This window comes from Musca autumnalis, unplaced genomic scaffold (genome assembly GCF_047663935.1).
Source record: "Musca autumnalis isolate F117 unplaced genomic scaffold, ASM4766393v1 scaffold_1, whole genome shotgun sequence".
NCBI lineage: Eukaryota > Metazoa > Arthropoda > Insecta > Diptera > Muscidae > Musca > Musca autumnalis.
In genome coordinates this window covers 315,101,177-315,114,423 of record NW_027411644.1, presented here as the reverse complement: position 1 = coordinate 315,114,423, position 13,247 = coordinate 315,101,177, and the positions used below count along the sequence as shown (strand labels likewise).

Sequence of the window (13,247 nt, the reverse complement as noted above, 5' to 3'; positions counted from 1 at the left end):
AAAAACACGCATGGATTCTGCACGTATAGAAGATCAGTTGCAAGCGTCAAACATCTTGACGCATCGACAGAGAACATTATTGCAACAACATCGCAGACGAAGCTTATTAAATAAAAAAATTAGGTGGTAATAACATCAGAAGCACTGCCTCTATTAAGGATAAAATCGGGATCAAACTCACCACACCAACCGAGCAGCTAAATCGTTGGCGTGAATTCTTTATGGAAAATCAACCAGCACACCACCAAAACGAACATCAAATGATCTCCATGCTCTCAAGACGGAACCCAAGACGTGATATCCCAACTCATCCACCAACTTGCGGGGAGATTAAAACAGCACTTGAAGCTTTGAGAAACGGCAGATCCAGCGGACGATATACCAGCAGAACTAATAAAATATGGTGCACCAACTAACTCCTATCATTCGAAACGTTTGGGTAATCGGGCAAATACCAGACGATTGGAAAAAGGGGGTCATAATAACAATTCCCAAAAATGGCGATCTAAAAGAGTGCAAAAACTGGAGAGGTATCACTCTATTAAACTCCATTGCCAAACTCATGGCAACATTGATCCTGCATAGGATACGCCCAGCTGTGGAAAATATGATGCGATGCAAACAAGCCGGTTTTCGCCCTGGAAGATCTTGTGCTGACCACATAAACACTTTGCGCATTATAATTGAGCAGTCCAGAGAATACAACTCGCCATTATATTTAGTTTTTGTTGATTTCGTTCGAGCCTTTGACACTGTGTCACGAGACGCACTATGGAACATACTGGCTCTCAATGGTATTCCCAACAATATAGTGGAACTCATTCGGGGGCTCTACAGAAACTCTAGCAGCTGCGTACGCTTTTATGGTGAAGAAAGCCCACCTTTTTCTCCTACTGCCGGTGTTAAACAAGGATGCATACTATTACCAACCTTATTCCTTATAATGCTCGATTATGTGATCAAGAAGACAAAAATGATGAGGATTGGCACAAATGTAACGACTTCTCTGACCGTAAATGGAACTGCTATACAAAATGTCGCAACCTTCAGCTATCTCGGAAGCATAATATCCGCGAACGGCGGATCTGAAGAAGATATATTGGCTCGCATCAACAAAGCCCGAGCAGCCTTTCAGGCGCTCCACAAAATATGGCAATCCAATAACATAAGTCGTAAAACTAAACCACGTGGGGCTACACACAATCCAATATAAAGAAGCTCCAAACGTTCATAAACCGATGTCTGAAAAAAATACTACGCATATATTGGCCCAACAAAATAACAACATTCGAACTGCTAGAACGCACCAACAATGTACTAGTTGAGAAAGAAATAAAGAAGCGCAAATGGACCTGGATCGGTCATTTTCTCCGATGGCCTGACGATGATGTGCCAAAATCAGCATTACACTGGAACCCTCAAGGCCAGCGAAGACCAGGAAGGCCACGAACCACTTGGATAAGAACGGTCAAACAGGAATACGAAGCTCACAACAAGAAATGGAACCAAGTCAAGAATATCGCTAATGACAGAAGAAGATGGAGATAATTCGTAATCTCCCTATGCAGAGCTCCGATTTACTCGCGAGTGAAAATTTGGGGGAGGTTGTAAGTTTTTTGGGTGCAATTTTTTGGTTGGGGTGGGGCCAGATTATTTTAGGGTGAGGTAAGTTTTTGTTTGGGTGGGGGGGAAATTTAACAAAGGTCCATGGGATATTTAACAAAGGTCCATGTTGACCATAGGGCCAGAGCTCCTAATACTCTTTGGACCACCGAATTGGCTGTAATTTGGTATTTTTGTCTTCAGAGGCTAAAAAACATTTCTACCAAAAATTGCTTATATAGGTCCACGTTTTGGACCAATTTGCCACCCTCAACTTGCTCAAATTGAAAAAGAGTTTCACTCGCGAGCGAATTAGAGCGAGTATTAGGAGCTCTGGCCCTATGGTCAACATGGACCTTTGTTAAATATATTTATTTGCTATCTGTATTTAGATATATGTAACAAATAAAAAAGACATATATATGGGGGCTATACCAAAACGTGGACCTATATAAGCAATTTTTGGTAGAAATGTTTTTTAGCCTCTGAAGACAAAAATACCAAATTACAGCCAATTCGGTGGTCCAAAGGGACAAATATCTTAAAAATTCCTTAAAACGACGGACGCGTCACTTTTTATGGGGCTATACCAAAACGTAGCCCTACATAGCCCGTTTTCAATACCAAAAATCCTACGTACATTCAATAGATTTTGCCAAAATTCAAAATTCCATTAAGACGTTAGAGTGATTTCCACAGACGGACAGACATGGAAATCATCGATATTGATAATAGTATTGCACGCTGACCATAGTTTGTAGGGTCTAAAATTATTATTTCGAGTAGTTACAAACGGAATAACAAACTTAATATACCCCCCCAAAGTATGGTGGATTGTATAAAAAAACGAATGCAGTGCAGTGTGTACCCGCCCTATTGCCATTGTTTATTTGTTGTTGTTTTATCTTAACGATACGTTTGCCATGTTATCAAAACTCCCAACCCTGTACATTAAAGCAAAACAAAAGATAAAATAAAGCTGAGTGTAAGTTACCAAAGAGTCGTGACCATGAGTTGAGCAAGAGAACTAATTATTCTGCAACATGTTTATATTTTTTTCTTTTTCGAAACAAACAATAAAATGGAATCATGTAGAGCGAACACCATATGGTTAGATGCGGTGGTTTATTGGCGCACATGGATAGTTTTGATTAAAATACAATTCCTAGTCCCCTTCCCAGTTAGACAGTTTGTAATTGTTCATTCATTCAACATTTCATCCACCCCATTTACTCTCTCCGCCTGTTTATGTGACAACAAACAAACAAAAGGAGGCAGCACTGTGTATTGTGGGTTGATTGTGTTGTTCTCTCAACTACTATAGTACTGGTTCCATGTGCTCTCTGGCCCTTTTTCGGGCCATATTCCTCCATGGACGTATTGCTGCTATTGTTGTATATTAGGGGGGTTATTATGTGCCTTTCCAATGTAACCTCTTTACCACAGAGAGTAACTTTGTTGGGAGAGTACAATGAACAAAATCGTGGAAGCAGCATGGGAGAGAAGACCAACCGACCGACCTCTTCTGTTCGTGGTTTATTGTCAATCATTCAACATTTGTGTATCTATGCGGTAGCTTTTTTTCTCGGTTGGAGCTGCCGTGCCGCTTTTTTATTATTGTTGTAGTATTTATTATTACGACAATGTTGTTGTAGAGTTTGTGTTCGCGCTGTGAACGAACGGCTAAGAACGGACGAACAAACGCGGCGACGGACCCCAAAAAGGTACGGCGGTGGCAACAGCAGCAGCAATGGATTATTTTTTTTATAAATAACACAGAAAAAAATAAGTTTTCAAGTGAAAGATTTTAATAAAAATTCAAAGTGTTTTTTGAAAAGCAACGAAGAAGTAGTGGGGCAACGGCAAAAGAAACCATCAAACAAAGTGTGTGTGCAAAGCAACAACAAATACAAGAAGTGTTGAAAAGTGACTTCCAGATTTGTGGATAAACGAATTAAAATTTTCAAGTTTTATTGAGGGAAAAGTGAAAAAAGAATCTCAATCATTAAATAAAATATTGGAAAAATAAGTTGTTTTCTATATTCACCACACCACTTTAAAGCAAATGTAACAAACTACCACCACCACCACGTCCATCCAGTGTTATTACCAACAATCATAATGTGGTTTGCTCTTGTGCTGTTCTAGTGCTTATTGCCACTTCCTCTACTTCTGCTTCTTCTTCATCATCTTGTTTGCCTATTCCAATTGCTGTTTCTGTGGCACGCAACACTGTTGTTGTCCAACATACCACACACCACACCAATCCTACCACCAATTCACCTATTTGACAGAAAAAAATACCAACTAGAAAATCGGTCGCATTTGCCCCATCGGTCGGTCGCTCTGCTCGGTCTGTCACACATTTGCTGCTGGATATATTCTCTCTCAGTGTGTGTGTTTTTTTAATTGGTGTCTACTCTCAACAACACCCAGCAGCTTCGTTCGTTGTGAATAGAAAAAAATGTGCATAGAATTTTTATGTTTTTATTATATTTTTCCAGCAAAGTGAAAACGTCAAAAAAATGCAATACAAAAAAATGTGAAAATTTTCATGAGAAAAATTCAAATAAGATAAAAATTATAATATCAATCACCAGAATCCAAGTGGAAAAAAGTGTCAACAAGAAAAAATAACAAGCAGATAAAAATCTCTTCAAAGAAAAATAAATTGTAAAAAATAAAAACAAGAAGAATTCACCACAATTACCATTATTCAACATCACTTAAATCTGTTCAAAATAAATAATTCGTGTTTAAAGTTTTTTTGGTGCCAGCCTACCTACACAGAAAACGAAAAAAAAAAATTATTGAGTTTTTTCTCTGGTAAAAAACTACAATTAAATTTTTTTCTTCTTCATAACATCCCACAAAAGTGTTGTTGGTTTTTTATCTCAAATTTTATTTTGTGAAATAACCTTCATATTGTCAAGACATCTACTCTATACGACACAGAGTTGCCATTATCTAAACAAGGATTACCATTTCTTGGATTTTATTGGATATTCTAACAACAACATTTTCTTGGTCTAAAAGGTTTGTATGATTTTTGTTTTTTTTTTTTTCATTTTTGGAAAATCATAATTGCCCATAAAATTTTGATTCGTCTTCCTCTAGACTAACTGGCTGGTCCAGTACCATAATCATAACTGCTCGTAAAGTTTTTAACTGTCTCCCTCTAAAACGACTGGCTGGCCCTTTACCATAAACCAACTGCATTTTTTGTTGTATGTACTTTTGTTATTGTTGGAGGGAAATCGATTTTCTTGTTGGGTTTGTGCTGTGTGCTTAAGTTTTGCTGGTTCTTCATTTTATGCGTTTTCTTCTACGTCTTCTTCCGCTTAACTTCCTCTTTTCCGCCCTACCTTTTGTGGCATTACCCAACCATCCGTTGAGCATAAAAATTATCCACCTACTTTAGCTTGGCGTAGCTTTTTAATAGCCATCAGTGAATATTACATAAATTGCCAATTTAAAATTTTTGTAATTTTAGATTTTTTTTTGGGGGGGGTTCTTGAATTACTTAGAAGGCCCAAGCAATTTCAGTCTGGGTAGATATGCAATATGGTTATAAACATGAAAATTTTGTTAGGTGAAACCCTTTAACGTATGTCGACATCTTAACCCTCATCCTTTATTAACCAAAAATTATATTTGAACTTTTATATTTTAACATGTTATAAACTGTTTTCCCGCAGGAATATAGGCCGGCATCATCATGTAAAACTTCTTTGAGCTAAGATCATTTTCTATACCCTCACACACTTTGATATAGCCAACAATGCGCCTCATCGAAATAATGGCTGTAGATCGAAATAATTGGACGAAATTGGTTTCAGACAGTTTGAAGTCTATTTAGTCTGGTCTGGCTGGTGCGCACGATAACTGTCTAACAGATCAACCGATTCGAGCCAATTTTTATACCCTCCACCATAAAACGGAGGGTATAATTAAATTTGTCATTCCGTTTGTAACACATCAAAATATTCATCAGAGACCCTATATAGTATATATATTCTTCTATAAAGTATATGACGAAAAGTCAAAAAAATTTAACATTAATGAAGCCTAGGTTTGCACTGTTATAATTCGCGAAATATTGCAGTTTACCACGAAAAAATGACCATAGTTGTATCAAACGAACTGCTTTTGATCAAAGCTCAAAAATGTTGCTATAAAAGTTAAATTGGGCGGAAGCTATGACCGCGTAAATTAATAAAAATAGGTAAAAACACGTTGAAGCAAACGAGTTTTTTAAGTTGTAATCCGATTGGCGGTTAAATTGTTTAAATTACGGATATCTGTCCAAAGTAAAATTAGAAGAATACAAAATGAAGATTACACTTCTAATTTATCACATTTCAAAATCTCCACTACATCCACCTTTTATGGTTGCTGGTATTTTGAAGCCAGATTTTAGGTGTTTTTTATATTTTTGATCTAACTGTGACGCATATTCGGATATTCCGGAAAACACTTATTACTATCAAAGTACTCGCATAATTTGATATGTATATTGACTATGTAGCCCAGACAGCATCACAGTAATCCACTGTCAAAGGCTAAAATTTAGTGCGATATTTTTTCGAAAACCCCTATTTTTTGGGTACAGTATTTTCAATATCTTTTTGATATTTTAGTTTTTTGACGGTCCGAATCATATAAATCAGCGATCGTAAAAATCCATCCACTAGAACGGCGAAAACGGCAACTGCAAAAACCGAAAAATGGGCGTAAAATGTTTTTGAAAATATCCCGTATTAAATCGCGTTTTCTGTGGATCGTTTCCTTTTCAATGAAGAGACTGACACATAACTCGCGTTTTTGCGAAAACAGCGGTTTAAAAAATTTAGTGGCATGGGGAGCTGTATCCGACTTATCCCAAAAATAGTGTGTGATACTACATCCACGGTTCTTGATAGATTTGCTTGAAATATGTTTAGATCGATGAATTTTTTCAAGGATGATATTGAAATCGGATGCGCATAAAAAGTGTATACACTTTGTGCATATTATAAGCGTTATACAGTTTGTTGCACACTAAACTGCAGATGATACTACATCTTAGAGGCCAAAGTAAATCATGGCAAATGTGTACAATTTTAAAGAGAAGAATTCACTGTATTGGTAAACCGCATGCGCATCAAGTGATTTTGGGGATTTCGCGATTAACACGCATTTCAAAATGAACATTACCCGATACAGTTTTATTTCAAGATTATACCCCCTTTAAAGGAACCCAACATTTATTTGAACGATACCCATATCTTCCGCTAGATGTTAGCGTGTATTCGAGAAGTGATTAGAATAATTTTTTTTTGCGTGAAATTTAACTAAAATAGAAGAATAACTCAGACCTAAATTTTAAATTTTCTTCAACTAACTCACAAAATAAATTTTATTAAAATTTTCTAAATTAAATTTCCTCAATATTTTTTTTTTGTTTTTGCTATAATATGCAAACCACTAAACGGATTTGTATAGTTTTGGTTTCATTTATGTTGTTTAGATTACGTACATATTTTTAATATATTTTTCAGATGCATAAACAGCTTGAATTTTATTAAAACAAGTTACAAACTACTAATTGTTTTGAATTCTTTCCTAATTTCCGCGAAAATTTACAACTTTTTCACTAAAGTTATGGTACCTCAGTAAACATATAGTATGTAGGAAGGCATAAATTAACAATGTTTCTCGATATAATTAATAGCGATTTTATAAAATTTTTTTATAATCAAAATTGAAACCTCCATTACTTTTGCGCGCAATATCCAAAATTAGTATCTCGAGCAGATTTGAGAATAGAACTTTTTTCTCAACCCATGTATCAAAAATCGTTCATGTAGCGTCAAAAAAAAATTATAATTTTTTTCTTATGGAATATTAAAAAATTCTGACTAATTTTTTACATTTATTTCTAGACCAAATTCCGTCACATGTTCTAAATTTCCTCAAAATTGGACATATATAGCGAGTTTCGTGCATCACATATCTAAAATCGGTCTATAATATAATGGGAGATGTATCCAAATCTGAACCGATTTCGATATGATCTGGCACACTTATTTCTAGTCTAAGTTCCGTCACACTTTACAAATTTCATTGAAATCGAACATATACAGCGTTTCGTGCATCAAATAGTTAAAATCGGCCGAGAATATATATGGGAGCTTTATCTAAATCTGAACAGATTTCGATATACTTTGGCACACTTATTTCTAGACTAATTTCCGTCACACATTACAAATTTCATTGAAATCGTACATTATATAGCGTGTTTCGTAAATGAAATACCTAAAATCGGCCGAAAATGTATGTATATGGCAGCTAATCTAAATCTAAACCGATTTCTATATAATTTGACACACTTATTCCTAGACCTAATTCCGTCACATATACCAAATGGCATCAAAATCGGACAGAATTTGCGTGTTTGTTGCACCAAATGCTTCAAATCGTTGGAAAATATATATGGGGGTATATCCAAATCTGAACCGATTTGTACCAAAATAAATAGCGTTCGTCCTTTGGCCAAAAAATCGAATCGGACAATAAATGCGACCTGTACTTTGTTTACAAAAATACATGGACAGACAGACGCACATGCATAAATCGACCCCGAAAGTGCATTACCGTTTACGCACGGCTAAATTTTTTTCTGGCACACCGGCCGTTTTGGATAAACCTCACGACCTTCGTTTTTAGTGAGTGTCCGAACGATTGCATTAATTTGTATAGTCCTATAAGATGGTCCTTTGTCGACATACAAAGATTTAGTTTGATCGATGCACTCTTGCCGTGATTATCCACGTCGATATTTTTGCAAATCAAATTTTCGCATATCAAACTGTCCTGAGTACGCTTAGGCTAAAAACGGTTAAACTTTCCAAAAAATGTCAAATGACACCAAATGAATCCAAAAACAAGAAAACATCGTTGGTGGGATTTTTAAATAAATCGGGGTCGAAGTTCACATTTTTAGGTTTTGCTTGGAAATCGCAAGTCCTATCGAAATCGGGTTAAAGAAAATGTTGTAGCTGTGAAAATTCTCTAGAGGATTGACCATTACGACTTTTTCCAGTATTTTACCATTTTTGAGATATAGAAGTTCAGGTCACATTTTTATACCCTCAGCCTTTACACGCAGAGAAAAAAATATGTTTGATCCAACAATATTCCAAGAGCAAAATATGTATTGTTAACATATTGTTGGATTCCTTATGTAGTATTGTGAATCCAACAATCGTTTTTGTTAAATCCAAAAATAGTGTGTGTCAACTGAACAATATTTCTCTCTTTTCTTCGATAATTTTTTTCTCTTCGATGCCGTGTTGAAAAAACAATTTTGGTGAGTTGTGGTGTTTGTATGACATGCTGCCTTTATCTTTGTTTTTGTGTGTTTCTGTTTTATTTCATTCTTCTTTCCTTTTCATGTTTGTTATGGTGTTTAATTATTCCTTATGTTGTGGTGGCTGCTTGTAGCTTTTTGTTTGTCTTTGTTGTCAGTTAAAGTAGCAAACCATGTATTGCGTTCATCAATGCTCGTAATATTTTACGCGATATTTATATCAAAGTTGTTTGGAAAGTGTATATGAGAAGTATAAACACTCAAATCAAAAAATTTAGTATCTGGTTTTCAGGGCTGACAATATGTTTTGTAAAAAAATTAGATTATGATTGTTCCTACAATCGGTATTGTTAACGATTTTTATAATATTCCGGAAATTCGAAAGTTGTTTTTGTTTTCTATGTTCGGAACAAAAGATGGTATTTTTGGATTTGGATTACAATGTTTGTACAATACAAACACATTTTTGGAACCAAAAATAGATATTTTTGTTCCAACAAAACCGAACAATATTTTTTATCTGCGTGTAGGCTAAAGAGGGTATTTACACTTTGATACGACCAAAAATGTGCCTCATCGAAATAATGGTTTTAGACCCCAAGTATGTTTGTACGGGGGCCACCGTGGTGCAATGGTTAGCACGTCCGCCTTGCACTCAGAAGGTCTGCGGTTCGAATCCCAGACCAAGCAACATCAAATTTTCAACGGTGGCAAAACTCCCCCTCAGTAATGCTGGCGACATTTCCTGAGTATTTAAGCCTTGAAAAAAACTTCTCTACAAGTGGTGCCGTAAGACACGCCGTTCGGACTCGGCAATAATAAGTAGGTCCCATATCATTGAGCTAATATGAATCGGCGTGCACTCATTGATATGAGAGAAGTCTCCCTTGTCCCATCTGGGATGTTTGTGGAACAATTATATATTATATGTATGTTTGTACGATATCCGTTTCAGACAATTTTGAGTAGATCTAGCAATGTCCGTCCGTCTGTCTGTCTGTCTGTCGGTCTGGCTGGTGCACACGATAACTCTCGAACGGATCAATCGATTCGGTTCAAATTTTGGGTATCGAAATATTTTGTCCAGATTCGATTTAAGTTCGAATATGGGCCTATAGGTTCACTCCTTCAGGTACCTCCCCCACAAATGTTCAAAAATTGCCGCAAAACTTGTGCGCACGATAACTCTTGTAGGGAATAACCGATTTGGTCCATACGTTGCACATCGTGTAATTTCTACCAAACTTAGATGAGGTTCCAATATGGACTCAATCGGTCCACTCCTTCGGGTACCTCCCACATAAAATTTCGGAAAAGTTCAGTTTAGGACCTGGTCTCGAATCGCTTTGATGTTTGCTTACGCAAGTTGTATTCGCTGTCCTCTATACGACGCTGTAAGTTTTATTAGGGCAAGTCCATACTTCCTGAGAAAATAGCCTGAAAGTTACAAAAAACCCTATGACACCGTGTGTAGTGGTTGGAGCGCACGATAACTCTCGAACGGATCTGCCGATTCGGTCCAAAATTAGGCTTTCGGAATATTTTGTCCAAACTTAGTTCAAGTTCAAAGATGGATTATATCGGTCCACTCATTCCGGTACCTCACCCACAAAAGTTCGAAAATGTTCGGAAAATTTGTGCGTACGATAACTCTTGAAGGGAGTAACCGATTTGGTCCATACTTTGCATATTATGAAATTTCTACCAGACTTAAATGAGGTTCCAATATGGACTCAATCGGTAAACTCCTTCGAGTACCTCCCACACAAAATTTCAGAAAAGTTCAGTTTAGGACCTGCTCTCGAATCGCCTTGGTTTTTGTTTTAGCATCTTGTATTCACTGTCCCCTATACGAAGGTACAAGTTTTCTCAGGGGCAAGTCCATACTTCCTGGAAAAATAGCCTGAAAGTTGAAAAACAAACACCATGTTTATGAGTGGAAGCGCAAGATACTTCTCGAACGGAAATGCCGATTCCGGCCAAAATTTGGCCTTCGTAATATTGTTTCCAAACTTACTTTAAGTTCGTAGATAAGCCATATCGGTCCACTCTTTCAGGTACCTACCCCACAAAAATTGAAAAATATTCGGAAAAATTGTGCGCACGAAAATTCTTGATGGGAGTGACCGATTTGGTCCATACTTCACACATTCTCATAATATCTACCAGATACAGATCAGGTTCGAATATGGACTATATTTGTCCACTCCATCCCGTACCTCCCACATACAATTTTTTAAAAGTTCACTTTAAGACCTGCTATTGAATCACTTTGATTTTTGTTGAAGCCATGGCCTATGTCGGTTCATTCCTTCCTCAAAATTTTTGAACTTTAAACCTAATCAACATTTTTGTCGGTTCATACGACCAAAATTTTGAAACCCCCTAAATACATAAGTTTTTTTGTGAAAAAAGTGTTTCAATTTGCACAGGCTGAGGGTATATCTCTGTCGGCAAAGCCGACTGATACTTTTTTACTTGTTAGGGTTTCACGATTTGCTTGAAAACGGTATGTCTTATCGAAATGGGACTAGAGGAAATCTTATAGCTGTGAAAATTCTCTTCTAGATTGGCTAATTTTTCCTAGGTTGTACCATTTTTGAGATATATAAGTTTCAGTTGGGAAATTGTAGTCTTGACATTGTTTCATCAGGAGACGATGCAGTCAGTGAATTGTCCCAATAAAACCTACGAAAATATCATTAAGGACAATCTTGTAGAGAATTTTCACTGCTACAACATTTTGTTTAGTTCAATTTTGGTAGGGCTTGCAGTGTCCTAGCAAAATTATGAAAACCTAAAATGCGAACTTTGACCGCGATTTTTTTTTGAAAATCCCTCCGGCGATTTTTTTATTTTTTGATTTTTCTCATTTATGAACATCGTGGTTTCAGAATCCGCAGAAACTTCCCAGGTGTAAGCTCATTTCATTAAAAGAGCACCGTGTGTCCGAAGTAACAATATCATTGAAAAGTTTTCTTTGGTAAATTAATGTAACTCGAACAATCGTACTGAGGATCTGTGGCTAGGTCCGAAACTATAGTCTTCCCTGCCTTGTTGTACATATTTCGAGCAGACGATTGATATGTTATTGAGTTGTTAACATTTTGTTTGCTGGGTATGTAATTAGTTTCCCTTCGCCACACAATAAAATACCCTTTCTTAAGTTTCTTCATTGCTTTATTTCCATTCCAAGCATTTTGTTCTTTTATTTTTTCTATAGGTTTGGTAATTTCTTTATAACATTTCTTGTTGTCGAATGTTGTTGCAGTTGTTGTTAATAGTATTTGGGTTGCAACTAATTGCTTTGTCATTATTGTTGTTGTTGTTGATTGTTGCTTGTCTCTGTGGTTGCTTTTGTTGTCATAATTTGGCCCAAATAAGTTCACTAGTTCTGTACCTATGCTTCCAACAACAACAATATGTATTATTATATGTGGTTTTCTTAAGTTGAAAATGTTGAGGTAAAGAAGGTAAGGTACACAGACAACATCATTCTACAAAATTCATTCATTGAACGCGACATTGTCAGTGGGCCAATCCATCAAACAAACAATCAGTCATACCTTACAAAAACCGATAACCACAATTTATTTGTGGTGGACCACCACCACGACGATATATGTCTGCCTTGAGGTTTCGTTTGTCTATTCGATTGAATATTATGCCTTCTATCATAATTTGTTTCATTCATAAGACATTTGGAAGATGCTCTCGACTGTCAGTAGATGGCGGGGTTGTTGATAAGGTTCTCATAACACTAAAAGTAAAAGTTTGTAATAATTAGACAGATGTGATAGAGAACATATTGAAACTAAGGAATCAAAAAAAATGTTTTTATTATTTTTATTATTTATTGCTTTTACGCCAAATCGTGGGCGCATAGTGCCACATTCAAACAAAAAAAAGGGTCCAAATATTGGAAAGTGTGGGGAACGTGCTCCTAAAGACGACAATTTTCTCCCATTTTGTAAAATAGGTAATTTTGTTAAATTTCTGGAGCAGAAATAGTTATTTCTCGGAAACAATAACAAATATTGTTGCCTTAAAGAAATGCTTTAATAAATTACAGTAGCGTTTACACGTAGTGAGCTATTTTATTTTTTTATCTTTCGCTCACTGGAAATTATAATACCAGATATAATGATTTTCTTAATCTGAAAACGATTAGTTTTGAAAGAGTAATACACACTTAATTACAATGTAACATCTATGTATGCATGTCTCTGCTACCTCAAGGTGTTGCTAATAACCATCAAAAAGGCGGCTATGACTCTTTAATGACAGACATTCA

The 13,247-nt window shown here is 36.1% G+C and overlaps 1 protein-coding gene across 27 annotated transcripts in view; it reads left to right on the top strand.

The window, feature by feature from the left end:
• LOC141389958 (ubiquitin carboxyl-terminal hydrolase 46-like) overlaps positions 1-13,247 on the top strand; it is a 426,104-nt gene that overhangs the window by 69,563 nt on the left and 343,294 nt on the right. For 6 of the 27 annotated variants that reach the window (XM_073962287.1, XM_073962274.1, XM_073962284.1 and 3 more), the window contains exons 1-2: positions 3,129-3,326; positions 4,107-4,638. The exons of 16 other annotated variants lie outside the window; for them this stretch is intronic. The gene's annotated coding sequence lies outside the window, so the exon portion shown is untranslated. Of the gene's footprint in view, positions 1-3,128; positions 3,327-4,106; positions 4,639-13,247 lie in introns of those variants that run through there. 5 more of the 27 variants (XM_073962268.1, XM_073962275.1, XM_073962285.1 and 2 more) reach the window with 2 other exon arrangements.